At 26.1% G+C, this 15,329-nt stretch overlaps 1 long non-coding RNA gene across 2 annotated transcripts; it reads left to right on the forward strand.

Moving 5' to 3' along the window:
• Positions 1-7,294: 7,294 nt before the first annotated feature.
• Positions 7,295-10,553, forward strand: LOC111290117 (uncharacterized). 2 transcript variants are annotated; one of them, XR_016346678.1, is made up of 5 exons: positions 7,295-7,415; positions 8,389-8,490; positions 9,452-9,525; positions 9,762-9,881; positions 10,443-10,553. It is a non-coding gene; the product is annotated as an uncharacterized LOC111290117 (long non-coding RNA). The 2 variants fall into 2 exon arrangements; XR_016346677.1 differs by lacking the exon at positions 10,443-10,553 and having other exon boundaries at positions 9,762-10,181.
• Positions 10,554-15,329: the final 4,776 nt, after the last annotated feature.

Below are 15,329 nucleotides of genomic sequence, written 5' to 3' on the forward strand. Positions count from 1 at the left end.
TTGTTGTCAAAATCCTTTCAGTCTGAAACACGACTGGGGCGCGCGTCATTGTTTCATTTGCATTTTATAAGGACCAGTGATCTTACTTAATAATTAAATTATTATATTTGATAAATATTTAATGTTTTTATATGGTGGCAATTTTGGAAAAAATATCATATTATTGATTTAAATAGTGATTTCATTCTTATATAATATGATAAAAAATTTTATTATTAATTTAAAGTGATATAAAAAATTAATAATAATTAATTTTATTTGTTTAATATGTGAATTAAAAATTAATATTTATATTTTATATTAGAAAATTTTATATTATAATTGAAATTATTTTATATTATAAGTTTTTATATTTTCAAATTAATATTTATTATAACAAGTTAAAAATAATTTAGGTATTTTTTTTAGCTTTTTAAATATTTTATATAAATTTAATATTTTTATTTTTATTAAGAATTTAATAGATTGATTTTATTTTCTAATTCAAATATTTTTTATATACTTTATATTATAAAAATCAATTTATCTATCAATAAATATATTTAATAATTTAATAATTTTATTTTATTTCATTATAAAATAAATATTATTAATATTTTATAAATTATTATCTTTAAATAACCTGTTTAAATCAGACCTTACTTAAGATTTTAACATTTTAAGCAAGCTCAAGCCTAGCTCTACTTGATTTTTCGAGTTTTTTTTTTTGTCCAAATCCATTTTTATATATAATAAAGTTCAAACCCGCTTAAAGTACCAATATTTAAAATTGGAGAAATTTTTTTTTGTAAATTATTAATTTAATTAATTTTAATTAAATTTATAAGTTATTTGGGTTTGGATCCAATTTAATTTTATTGAATGTAATTTACAATTAGATCATTATTTTATGTAAAGAAAAAATAGACTTTACAATATATAAGTAATAAAACAAATAAGTATTGTTCATTATAAAAAAATAAAATAAGTGGATTTTATCCCATTATGATAAAATTTTTTTTCGAATTTTTGGGAAAGATCGATCGAGGCTTAAATGGTAAAACTCAAGCCTGGTTCAATTTTTTTATCAGGCCTCATTTTTTTGTTAAGGTTTATTTAATGGATTTAATAGTCATGTGTAAACCCTTTAAACTTTCGAACAAACTTTCAAGTTTAGGTAGATTGCTCGGCCCATAAGTAGGTCTACCTTTAAATAATCATAAAATTATTAATTGTGTAATTATTATAATATGTATGATTATTTTAATACTTTTAAATAAAATAGTGTTTGATTTTTGATAATATCAAATATAATAATATTTAATTCTTAAGAATGAATCATTATTAAACAAATAAAACGATTTCAAATTGTGAATGTTAAAATCACTTTCGTAATAAAATTAACCTAATAATTATATTATTATGATAATCTTATAAAAAAATCTAATGCTACCTTAAAGAATAATTATTGGTTGATGTTGTATGAAATAAATTTTTCAATTGGTCATGCCCCAAACAATTCTATTTCATGCCTTGAATATGATTATGAAGCTTTTTAGATTTTTTTTTTTTAATAAAATTCCATCATTAATTTCTTTCTTTTTCTAATTTTTTTTTTATGTTATGTTTGGAAATTAAATTTGAGATAATGCATTTAGATTTAATTTGATATATAAATGATGAGAATCACACGTATATACTATACACAAATTAATTAATATTTAATATGCTTATAATTTAAAAAAATATGATAAGACAAATTTTAAATTTACAAAAATTTATAAGTATTTCAAAAATGACTTTTTTTTATAAGTTAAAACTTTCATTTATCCAAAGAACTAGTGAACACATGGAAATATTTAGATGAAATTTTTTAGTTGAAATTCAAGAAATTTGATCTTAAAAATGATTAAATAAAAATTAAAATTAAAAATCAAAATCGATAAATTAAAATATCTTGTTATATAGGTCAAATGTGTAAAATTTGAAAAAAAATTAATAAATTTTGATATATTTTTAAAATAAGTATTTTTAATAAAAATTTTGACAAATTTTTTATCATGAAATTCATATCAAACAAATTTAAATTTTAAACCACATTTTTAATTATTTTTTTTACATACTATTGATCTTCATATTAAACTCTATTAATCTATCAATTTGAATTTTTTATTAAAATTTTTATTAAATCATTTTTAAGAAAAAATTTCATAAAGTGCATATAAATTTTATCTAATGAACACAATAGGTTGCAGGTAGCCAATATATAAGCAAAGCTAGCAAGTATGAGGTGTTCAACCCTAAGCATTATGTAAATCTATTTTTGATAGAGTTAGCAACAAATATTATTAAAACCAGGTAAATGTAATTGAATAATCTTCTTAATATGGCCAAACACCTATGTAATGATTAAACCTTTGCCTTTGAAACTGCTCAAAACCCATTACAATTCAACATTATGACAATACCCAAATACATAATGCTCAAAAAAAGTAGAGAATCATTTTCTGGAACAAGAAAAATAGAAAAGAATAAGAGGAGTTTATAAGCAAAAGACAATAAAGAGAATTCAGTGATAATTCTTTTATATCATTACAGACACATACATGCAATTTATCAGCTACATCATTTATTTTTCCTCCTTTCTAAGAATATTGAATATTCACTAACTCTAAAATAATAGACTTAAAATGAAAACAAGAATAGCAAAAAAGGGAATGCTAGGGACAATCTTTCCAATACTCATATTTCATCACTCTAAATATAAATTAACTACATTACCTTATTTTTTAAGGCAAAAACCAGTTACTTGCTATTAAAAGTTGTCTTGACTTTGCATATAAAAAAATTTGGGTCTTGACCATTAGAAAATACAACTTAATAGCTTCTCATGTGAGCTTTTTAAAATTGCAATATCAAGTAACCAAGGAAAAAAAAAAAAGAGGGAAAGTTCCAGAAAGTGTGGGAAGCAATGAAAAGTCTCATCCTTTTTTCTTTTATTTGAGATTTGTAATAATTTCTATCTATTTTCTAATTCATTCTTTCTTGTCGAGGTGGAAACTTGGAGACAAGGTAAGAAAATATTGTTTCTTCAAATTTTCATTTCTATTTATTTAAATCCAATTCTCTTATATGTGTGTGTGTGTAATATGTGTGTATACATGTAAACTATTACAAATCTAACTCCATTCAAGTAAACTTATTATGTATTTACATATACAAAAACAATTTAAGACTTATAATTATTTTTTTGTATAATAGTAAAAATGTATTAATATTTGACATAAATCAATAAAAATATCATAATTTATCATTTTCATTTTCTGTAATGCTGGGTATATGGAAATGGATCTTAACTTAGATTCAGATGATATTAGTCAAAGTATGAATGAAAATATAGTAGATTATGATGAAATTTTTGATCATGAGAATGGGATTGGTAACTTAGCTCCTGAATGTAACGATCCTTAAGTTGGTATGGAGCTTGATTCCACTGAAATGCTTTTTCATTTTAAAGTTATGCCAAGAATAAAGGATTTGGTATGGCAACTAAAGTTGGTCATCACTCAAAGATATCTGGGCAATTTATTAATGTGAAATATGCTTACATAAGACATGGAATAAAGCAACAATCTAATGCTATTAATCCATGGCCTTGTTTAAAGATAGGCTATAAAGCTATACTCCATATCAAAAGAAAACAAGATGAAAAATGATTTGTTTAGAATTTCATCAAAGGTCACAATCATAAACTTTTTTTTGCACATTCACGTTTTTTCCCTACCATAGGAGTATTAATTTAACTAAAAGGTATGACATTAGTACTTTGCATTGTGTAGGAGTAAAAAAAAGTGATATTTATGTTGCAATGGCTAAGCAACATAGTGGGTTTGAAAATATTGGTTGCCTAGAGAAAGATATCAGAAATCATTTAGATAAAAGAATGGCATTTAGCATTAGAATTAGGTGATGCCAATGCAATGCTTGAATTTTTCATGCATGTTCAAGAAGAAAGTCCTAACTTTTTATATGCAATGGACTTGGATGAAGACCATCATTTGAGAAATGTTTTTTGGGTTGATGACAAAGATCGAGAGGATTATCGGGACTTTGGTGATATTGTCTTTTATGACATCACATACATTACAAACAAGCAAAAAATGCCTTTCGCTTCGTTTATTTGAGTGAATAATCATTGTTAGTCAACATTACTTCGATAAGCATTACTTATAGACGAGTAAACATTGACCTTTATTTGGTTAATGAAGACATGGGTTGGAGCCATGGGTGGTAAACTTCCAAATGCAATTATAACAGATCAAGGAAAAGTAATAAAAACATCCATTCAACTAGTTTTCCCAAATTCAAGATATCGTCATTGCTTATGGCATATACTAAGAAAGATTTTTGAAAAACTTAGTCAAATTTTAAAATAGAATGAAGATTTTATGAGACTTTTGGATAAATGCATTTGCAAGTCTTAAACAAAGGACCAATTTGAAAAAAAATGGCAAGCAATGGTTGAAAAGTTTGATCTTGTTGAAAATGAATTGCTCAAATCATTGTCTGATGATCGAGAGCACTAGGTACTTACATATATAAAAGATACCTTTTTTGTTGGCATGTCAACAACTCATAGGTTGGAAAGTATTAAATCATATTTTGACAAATATATGGGTAGAAAAACTACATTGAAAGAGTTTGTTGAGGAATATTAGATGGCTTTGCAAGATAGACAAGAGGCAAAAAACATTGCTAACTTTGCAACATGGCATAAGAAACCAAGTTTAAAAACTCCATCACTGTTTAAGAAACAAATGTCAATGTTGTATACTTATGAGGTATTTAAAAAGTTTCAAATTGAAGTTTTAAGAGTATTTAGATGTCATCTTATGAAAAAGAAGGAAGATTGAAAAATCATAACATTCAAAGTCTAAATTTTTTTAAAAAATAAGGACTTCATCGTTGAATGCGATACATTAATGGAAGAGATTTCTTGCCCTTGTCGTTCATTTGAATACAATGGTTTTTTTTGTTGTCAATCGTTAAGTACATTTCACTCTTTAGGTGTGTTTAACATCTCATCACGCTACATTCTCAAATGATGGACTAAGGATGTTAGAACCAAATACAAAAGGGCAAATATGTGTGAAAGAGTGCTATAAAAAAAATGTCATGATCAATTGTTTTAAGGAGCTATTTAATTGATTGAGGAAGGCTCCCAATCTCAAGAAAGCGTTGCACATTAAGCATTGAAAGATGTCTTGAAGCATTGCTTAAACATTCACTGCAACAAATCTAGCAATTTATGACACTTTTTCTAAGTGATGCATTATATTTTGTTATGCAAAGTATAGAAAAGGTGACAAAAAATATATTTCATCACCTTTTTATATTGTTTTGATATTTTATATAACAATATATAAAATCATCACATGATAACATCACCAAAATCTTGCAATCAAATTTTACCACCTAATTTATTTGATGGAAAATATTTTTGTGATGTTTTTTTATCTTAGGTGACGTTATAATTTTGTCATCAATTTAAAATTTTATTTGTGATAAATTTTTTCTGATAGATTTTAAGTGACATTATTAATTTTTATCACAAATTGAACACTTTAATTAACTATTAATAACATTGCAATTTTGTCACATTAATGTATGGTGTTATATGATAATAATATAAATGTCACAAACTTTTACCATCAAATTTATTTGATGAAAAAATCTTTTTTGTGATGTTTTTTTATTTTAGGTGACGTTTAAATTTTGTCACTAATTTAAAATTTTATTTGTGACGAATTTTTCTAATAGATTTTAGGTGATGTTATCAATTTTTGTCATAAATATAACACTTTAGTTAACTATTAATGACATTGCTATTTCATCACCTTTATTTTATATTATTATATGATGATAACATAAATGTCACAAACTTTTACTATCAATTTTATTTGGTGAAAATTTTTTTTGTAACGTTTTTTTATTTTAAGTGACGTTATAAATATGTCACTAATTAAAAATTTTATCTGTGACGAATATTTTCTAATAGATTTTAGGTGACATTATTAATTTTTGTCACAAATTGAATACTTTAGTTAACTATTAATGACATTGCAATTTTATCATGTAAATTATGATGTATATGATGATAACATAAATGTCATAAACTTTTACAGTCAATTTATTTGATAGAAAATTTTTTATGACATTTTTTTATCTTATGTGATGTTATAATTTTGTCATTAATTTAAAATTTTATTTGTGACAAATTTTTTCTGATAGGTTTTAAGTAACATTATTAATTTTTGTCATAAATTGAACACTTTAGTTAACTATTAATGATATTATAATTTTGTTTCATTAATATTTAATGTTATATGACGATAAAATAAATGTTACAAACTTTTACCATCAAATTTATTTGGTGAAAAATTTTTTATAACATTTTTTATTTTATGTGACATTATAATTTTATCATCAATTTAAAATTTTATCTGTAATGAATTTTTTCTAATAAATTTTTGTCACAAATTGAACACTTTAATTAACTATTAATAACATCACAATTCCATCACATTAATATTTGATATTATATGATGATAACATAAATGTGACAAACTTTTATCGTCAAATTAATTTAATGAAAATTTTTTTTGTAAACATTTTAGATTCTAGATAACGTTATTTATCCGTCACTAATAAGTTCAAATTAATGTATAATTTATAAGTGACCATTTGACTTAGCTTATATATACCTATTATTATACCTATTTAAGAATATAATTTTTTTATTGAACATAATTTATTTATGTATTCATTTATGAAAATTTTATAATTAAAGAAAATGAATTAAATATTAAATATAATAAAAATTTTAAAATACACGTATTGTTTATAATTTTAAAATAAATTTTAAAATTTTAAAAATTTCTAATTTAAAGTTTGTTGTTAAAGGAGAATTTTTAAAGTAAAAAATTATATTTATTTATATATATGTATTAAAAAAATTTTTAAAATATTTTTGGAGGCACTGTCGTTAAGAATGGATAATACTCTACTCATCCATATCTTATTCAATAATATCTCTACTTAAACATTAATGCTATTGAGATTAAATTTTATCAATAAATAAGTTCATAATTTTATATTATATAAAAATTAATATAAAAATTATAACTTTTATATAAAAATTAATTTTAATTCAAGATTCCTCTATACATCTAAACTACACCATTTTAGATTTTTTATTAGTTTTTTCACTCCCTCCAAAATCATGCTAACAATCTCATGGACTGTCTTTTTGCCAAACACGTCCCTCATTCAAACTCTCTTTTGCTCTCTTTGTCATTGACAGGCCACTCTCCTCTGCTTTCTTCAAGCCATTGTTGACCGGTAGCAAATTTAGCCGTCGTTGATCGGCTAGAAGGGTACCCAATTTTGTCTTCATCTTTTTTACACATTGAGTGAAGCAAAATTTAGTTAATATTTTGTTTTAGGAGCAATATGGAGCAAGCAAACAGATTCCGATGAATCTCTGTCTCCATCATCATCATCGCTGAGGAACCCAAAATTAGAAACAGCATCGGCTGCTGCAACGAGTGCAGTTGGAGACCTAGTTAACTCTTTCAACAAGCAATGAATCTTCAGAAAAGTCACACTCATTCTCTGCACCGATTTCTGTGATGCCTGCGTAGAGTTCTCTTTCCTTCGTGTCTGTAGCCTTCATTTCCTCCTTAAATCCCTTCGATCCATAGCCCAATCTAGGTCCTCTATCTTATCTTTTCCCACACCCAATCCATCCTCAACCTCCAAGGTTGATAATTTGTAAATACCATTTAAAAAAAATCTCTAGGCTTTTTTTTTTTTTTTTTTTAATTTGTGTGTGAAATTTGGGTCTTTTAGGTGTAGTGGTTCCAATGTCATTTGAGCATTCATTGATGGACAATGAGGACGACATAGCGGGAAGCTTAGATCACATGTTCAGTTTGGAGCCAATGAAGATTAACAGTTCTTCCACGGATGCGAAAGTTGCTCTAGCGCTTAGAGTCTTGGAAGGTTGCTATCTACTTAACCTGGAAAGCACTCGTTTGGCCCATCAACACAAAGCCATCCCGATGATTCTATATATACTTCTAAGAAAGTGTATTTAGATTTGTGCTTCTATAGAAATATGACTTGAATTAATAAGTGACAGTTCTCGTTGATGGAAAATGGGAAAAGGGATTGAAAAGTGACATTGGATGTCGTTGTGGAATATAGCATAAAGCATGCCACATTGTGTCAAAACAAAACAATTAGGGTGCTATTTCATAGCTGCAATTTGCTTGCATTTAATCAAATATTTTGAGGAATATAAGTATCAATATTGAATGTAATCTTTGAGTACTTGATGTGATACAGGTTTTGATGAATGTGTTATCAACTTAAGTAGTTCTTGAACAAGGTGGTGCTTGCCTGAATGCTTTAATCTCTATAATGTTGGATTCCTTAGCCAATCAAATGGTATTTTTTTCCCTTATTTGGTTGTGCCAATATATTACTTAGCAAAATTCACTAATATTTTAGTATAAATTTGTAGTCTATTTAGTTTCATTTCAATTTTTTTTCTGCCAATCTTTATTAACAACTCTCTATAGTGATGCTAATGCTATTGACCTGTTTTACTGCATCATCATTGTTGCATAACCTTGAAATCTGTTTTAGCTTGTGTAGTTTGTAAATTCATCATGCCATTCTTAAAGCATTTCCATCTTAGTCCTTAAAGAAGTTTAGTTGTCAAAGATGGTGTTTAACTCCATCAATAGTATATTTGAATGGCAACAAAAATGTTATTTTATAGCCTTTTGGGTTTTAGAGGAATAGAAGAAAAAACACCCAACTTTACTTCTTTCCTCCTCAATTATGGTTCTTTTAATGATGAAGATATAGGTTACCAGTTCTCTCCTGTGCTTTTTCTGCTTTCATACAAGCAATAGGGATTGGTGACTTCCTATCGTTTCACAAGATTAACATTTTGGGCATCTAGGAAGTTAATGGTTTTCTCAAATACTAACTTAATATTCCACCAAAATCTTCTTTGATCTGCCGGTCAAAACGCTCTTGAAAGGATGTTACTTAAAGAAAGAATAATTTGTAATAGCCATTGTAATTAGATGTTTAGATTTGCAAAAGTCCTTCCACAATTTCCATCTCATAGGTTTTCCTAGAAACTATAGGTCATGGAAACCTAGTTTTGGCACTAAAATAGAAAAGGTTTCATGAGGACTGGAAACACTCAAGTTAACTGTACGTGAGAACAACATCTTTAAATAATCCCTGCAGTTGAGCAGAGGTTTTATACTAAACTATGTAGCCAAAGAAAAGCTCGCCATGACTTTTTCGCGTGATTTCTGGTAATGATATCTTTCATATGTCCATTCCATCTGATGTATATATGCATAATGTTTTTGCTATTATTCCATAGGATTTTGAAGCATGTAATGCCATTGATGAAGTTGCAGAGCTGGTATGAGACAACCAAGTGGATGAAAATCTCAGGTACTTGAAAATAGTAGGTGGGATAGTTATTTTAAAGCCTTGTTCTTATTTTCTAATGCTCCTGTTTATTTCCTACTATGTCTATATCCCACGTCTTAAACCTACTAAAAATAAATTAGAAAATGTATTATTTTCTCAACGAAGTTTGCCTGTTGATATGTGTAAAAGAAATTGATATGAAACTGATATCCAAATACTATGTCTTTTTAATGCTATGCTATGTCTCACTAATTCAGTTTTACTGAAAAAGAGAGACCTTTTTGCTGATCAAGTTGAAATGCGGAGAGTTCTTGCTTCTACTCATAGGACATGTAAATGGAAGGGACAGGTCTCCCATGGCAACCATTCATGAAGACGTAAGAAAATTTTTCGATGAAAACTATGCTTTTCTCTATAAAGAGCCTTTGCCTGATTTTTGTGATTCTTGATTTGATATGGTTGCCTGTGCTGTGTTTGTGTGTTTCTACTTTATTTATTTGCATGTTTATATCTTAGTTTAAGTTACTATTATAACTTTTGCCTTCCTGTCTTGATTTGGATGATAAAATGTCATTCCTATAATGTAACATATATCAAAGCATGATAATGACATAGGTTCCTTGAAAGCAGGTACAATTGTAATTTTCTCATGATTTATCCGAATTGATTTAAAAATAGGCTTAAGGTAATGGTGATTACTTGTTTAAACATAAACCACCCATCTTTTGTCTATTTCTTATTATTAGTATCAATATTGCAGATTGACAAGTTTACTTGTTAATTTCTTGACAAGACCTATTCTTTAATATAAGGTAGGCCTTATTTAAAAATTTCATATGCATAAACTGGATTAGTTTGTGTTTTATATTAGTTTTGATCTTATTGTGTGTATTGTGGTTTGTTTTGATATTTGTTATTTATTTATTTATTTATTGCAGCTTCAAGTAATACAAACTCACCATCAACATAATCACCTTTGACAGATTTGGATTGAGAGCTTGAAGACAAGATTTCGATGACCACCTATTTTATAGTTATTGCTTTTTATTTTTTAAACAATATTATTTTTATATGATTTTAGGATTGACTTTAAAGAATATAATACATTTAAAAACCAATTTAAATATTTGGTGGATGTGCAAGAACACTACATTAGATTATTCCATAAAAAATGTTTTTATATATAGGATTTAATAACATTAATTATGTCATCAATACTGTGATGATTTATCTTTCGTCACTAATATATTAGATTTAATCATTTTATTTTGTGATGATTTTAGCCTTTAATGATATTTTTTCATAAATAACTAACGAAAACTAACGTCATAAAAAAAAGTATAATGTGATGTTTGATTTTATTGTCATGTTTGACGTTATTTCACAAGCATTTTTTACGATAATTATGTTATCAATACTATGATGATTTACCTTTCGTCATTAATTTATTAAAATTTATCATTTATTTTGTGATGATTATAACCTTCAATGACATTCTTCTTTATAAATAGCTGACGAAAATTAACGTCATATAAAAAAACATAAGGTGACGTTTTTTTTTATTGTCACGTTTGACATTATCTTATAAGCATTCGTGATGATAATTGTATCACCAATATTGTGACGATTTACCTATTGTCAATAATATATAAGATTTTATCATTTATTTTGTGGCAATTATAATCTTTAATGACATTTTTGTTTATAAATAGCTGATGAAAACTAACGTCATAAAAATTAATGCATAAGGTGATGCTTGATTTTATTGTTAAAGTAGACGTTATCTTACAATCATTGTTGACAATAATTTTGTCACAAATACTGTGATAATTTACCTTTCATCACTAATATATTAGATTTTCTCATTTTTTTTTTGTGATGAATATAGCCTTCAATGACTTTTTTTTAATAAATAGCTAACGAAAACTAACATCACAAGAAAAAAAAAGTGATGTTTTATTATATTGTCACTGTAGATTCACAATAAGTGATGACATTTTGCTATCTTCATATTAGACCTTTAGCAACAATACAAACGTGACAAACCTTGTGACGTTTAATTTTTTGTCACGGAATACACAAGGTGATGAAAAACAAATATTTAGTAATATTATTCTATGCACCACTAATGACCAAATTTGTTGTAATGATTAATCATTCCATTAAAATGAGTACTAAAGTTGCATGCTGAGCTAATGGATATGATATTCATAAAGAAATTATTGATAATAACATATTGCTTGGGACGTTGATACCTGATCCCCAAGTGTCAAAGACAAAAGAGTTCCAAAAATAATTAAGCATGAAATTGAAGAGAAGCAAAAAATAAAATGCAAGGAAAAAACAATACATGTTTGTACCATTAATTTGATTCTTGCTATATAGTCATATTTTCAAAGATAAGATTCATACCATTTACAATCATGCACTTTATAAATAATTAAATTTTTTTTTATTGTTAGAACATGCGATACAAACAAGAAAACTTAAACGATGGAGGAAAAGCTCTATGTAGGATGTGTTATGTGTCACCGTGTGCAAGTCTATGAACCTGATTGCAAAATATAAAAATTTTGAAAAAAAAAAAATAAGGAGTCATCACAAATATTTTTTATTAGGTGGGATTGGTCACCTAAAAAATTTATCTTTTTAATAAAATCAAAAAAGAATTTGAGGTTTATCAAAAACATATTTTTGGTATTTGAAAATAGAGTTGGTTTTAGGAGCACGTTACACATGGGAAAGGATAAAACCCCTACAATGCCCATTTAAAAAAAAGTACCAATTAATCATGTGTTATATTTGATATTAGATAAAAATAGCTTTAATTTGAAATTTAATAATATTTTCCTTCACTTTTTGACAAAGAAAATAATTTTATTAAAAGTCTTTGTTTAAGAATATTGTGGAAATCTTTAGCTTAAAGAATTACCTTAAAATTTTCCAACAACTAGGTAAAAGTTAAAGATAACTCTTTTCACCTAAGATTACTATGACATTCCTTTAAAATAAAAATAATTCATTATAAATAATAATTATTGGTGACTCTCCAATATCTAGGCAGAATACTAAGAATTATCTTACTTAGAATGGTATTTTAGTTTTATTTAAAAAAAAACCATACTTTTAAAATAACATTTTTCATGAAAAACATTAAAAAAAACAAAAATTCTATAATTAACAAAGATCAATAGTGATAATTAAAGACATAAACATATAAAATAAATGCAAACAATAATATAAAGATGAATAGATGCAAATGGATGCTATGCATAATCAAGATATACGATTTTGGGATTAGGTCCTTAAATATAAAAAGATCACCTAAGCTATTCAACTTTTGGGCAGAGTTTAGGTATAATTATTTATACTTAAGATCCCGCCTTTATTTCTTTTCTTTTGTTTAATCTTATTATTATCTTTAAGTTAAAGAATCGTATGAAAAATTTAATGAAATAAAATTTTTTAAATACCCTATCCTCTAAGTGGCATTTGAGAATATATTACTTCATATGAGGTTTTCATACAAAGCTTTGAATTTTGGAATGGTCTTATGTGTTGGCATAGGTCAATTTTTTTTTCTGGGTTTAAGTAGTTTCAAGGTCTAGATAATTTAGTGTGGATTGGATTTAGGGTTTGGATCAAATTTAGGGTTATAGGCTAAGTTTAAGGTTCAGGGTTTGTTTATGGTTTGAAGTTGGTTTAGGGTTTAGGGTTTTGGTTTAGGGTTTAGGATTAACTTTGGGGTTTTAGGTTGACTTTACGGTTTAAAGTTTTGGGTTTTAAGGTTTAAGGTTTTGGTTTAATGTTTAGGGTTAGCTTTAGGGTTTGATTAGGGTTTAAGGATAAGTTTAGGGTTTAGGGTTTGTTTTAGGGTTTAGGGTTTTGGTTTTAAGGTTTGAGGTTGGTTTAAAGTTTTATTTTTAGGGTTTAAGGTTTAAAGTCTAAGGTTTGTTTTAGGGTTTTGGGTTTTGGTTTTAGGTTTGAGATTAACTTAGGGGATTTTTGTTGACTTTAAGATTATAAGTTTTGGTTTTAGGATTTTGAGTTTAAGGTTTTTCATATTTTTATGAACCTTTCTAAAAATCCCTAATATTTAGATGGGTTTTGGAATAAGCTCTTTTTTTTTTTCATTTTTCTAAATATTGGATTTTTATTGATTTTTTTAAGAGACATTTCAAAATGCAAATGAATATGGCAAGTAACTTACTTACTAGTATAATACAAGTGAACATGAATATATTACAAAGGTGCATATTAAACATAAATGAACAAATATTGAACAAGAAGCAAATCAAACAAAACAAATTGATAAAAAGCATATGACAATATGATGGAAGTAATTGACAAAAAAAACTTACATGAATCATGGTGTCTAAGTTAAAGGTAAAGAAAACAAAATGTAAGAAACAAGTAAAACATGCAACATGAAATTTGGAAATAAATAAATATATATGTATGTATAAAAACCTATTATTATATTGATGAAAGGTAAGACATGCAATGGTTTTAAATGTTTCAAAACAATTCTTTTAACACAAAATAAAGAAAAATTGTAAACCCCTTTTCTAAACTACCTTTTGTGATCATTAAACTCTTTTCAATCTTTCATATTTTTTCATGTTTTTTAAAAGCTTTTGTTTATTATTAACAAAAAAAAAAAAATACAAGCCAAAAAGATGAGGTTTTGAACCTCCCATGACAGCTATAAAACAAGACCAACTTATCCCTCTAAACTAGTTTTTACTTTTGCTTTAAAACCTCCATAAATACTCATACATTCTCATGTTCAAAATAGCTTTTCATTTCATTAGAAAGAACCTTCTTCTTACCTTCAAAACTAGAAAATATTAACAAAAAATGGAGCCTTAAGCTCCTATAAACAACCCACAAAAACCATAACTGAAAATCATCTATAAAAAGACCATTTTTTAACTTTAAACTCCTTGAAACCTTTGCCTACTTTGTATCTTAAAAAGCTTTTAGTTTCCTAAAAAGATAACCCTTTTTTTTATATTTTCAAACCATTAAACACTAGTAAAGAATGGAGCTTAAAGCACCTATATGTAGCAAAATAAAACAAATCAAAACTACATCTAAAAGATACCTTTGCAAGCTAAAAAAAAAAAATTCTAGAAAAAATCTACTTCATGCTTTCAAAAGTTTTTCATTTTTAGCAGGAAATCACATAAAATAAAAAATGAGACAAAGGTTTTAAAACCTCATGCATAAAGAGTATTAAGGAAAAAAGATGAACAAAAACATAAAAGAGCTACCTTTACTAAAACTCCTTCATTTCACCCTTTTTCTCCTTTTTTTTTTTCTTTTCCCTTTTGTTCTGTACGCAACATTGCTTTTTATTGCTTTAAAACTAGAAAAAAGTTGCATAATAGCCCTTAGCTTTGATCCCATCCAATGTTGCAAAATCATTTGTCCTTTTTTATCAAACTTAGTGGTGAAGCTCATAATGTGGACTATTGGATTTAAACCTTTTAAGATCTAATGGTCTTTATTATTCATAGCATATTCTCTTGGCTGTATGTGTGACAATTCTTTTATGGCATGTTGAATAACAATTTTGCCTTTATTAGTATTTTTAAGCCTTTTCCATATGATCTAATATTTATTTTCTTGATTTTAATTGACCAAAATTTATAAAATTATATTTGACTATAATCTATAGCTTTTCATGAAAAATTCGACCTTAAAAAAGTTAAATTACGAAAATATCTCTAAATGGTATATTGGTAATTTTATCATTTTTTAAGTGTAATCAAGGTTTTCAATGCATCAAAGTTCATGGAATAATATTAAAATATGATTTG

The sequence above is a fragment of the Durio zibethinus genome, chromosome 11 (genome assembly GCF_047325235.1).
Source record: "Durio zibethinus cultivar Kanyao isolate XHJ-2024 chromosome 11, ASM4732523v1, whole genome shotgun sequence".
Lineage (NCBI taxonomy): Eukaryota > Viridiplantae > Streptophyta > Magnoliopsida > Malvales > Malvaceae > Durio > Durio zibethinus.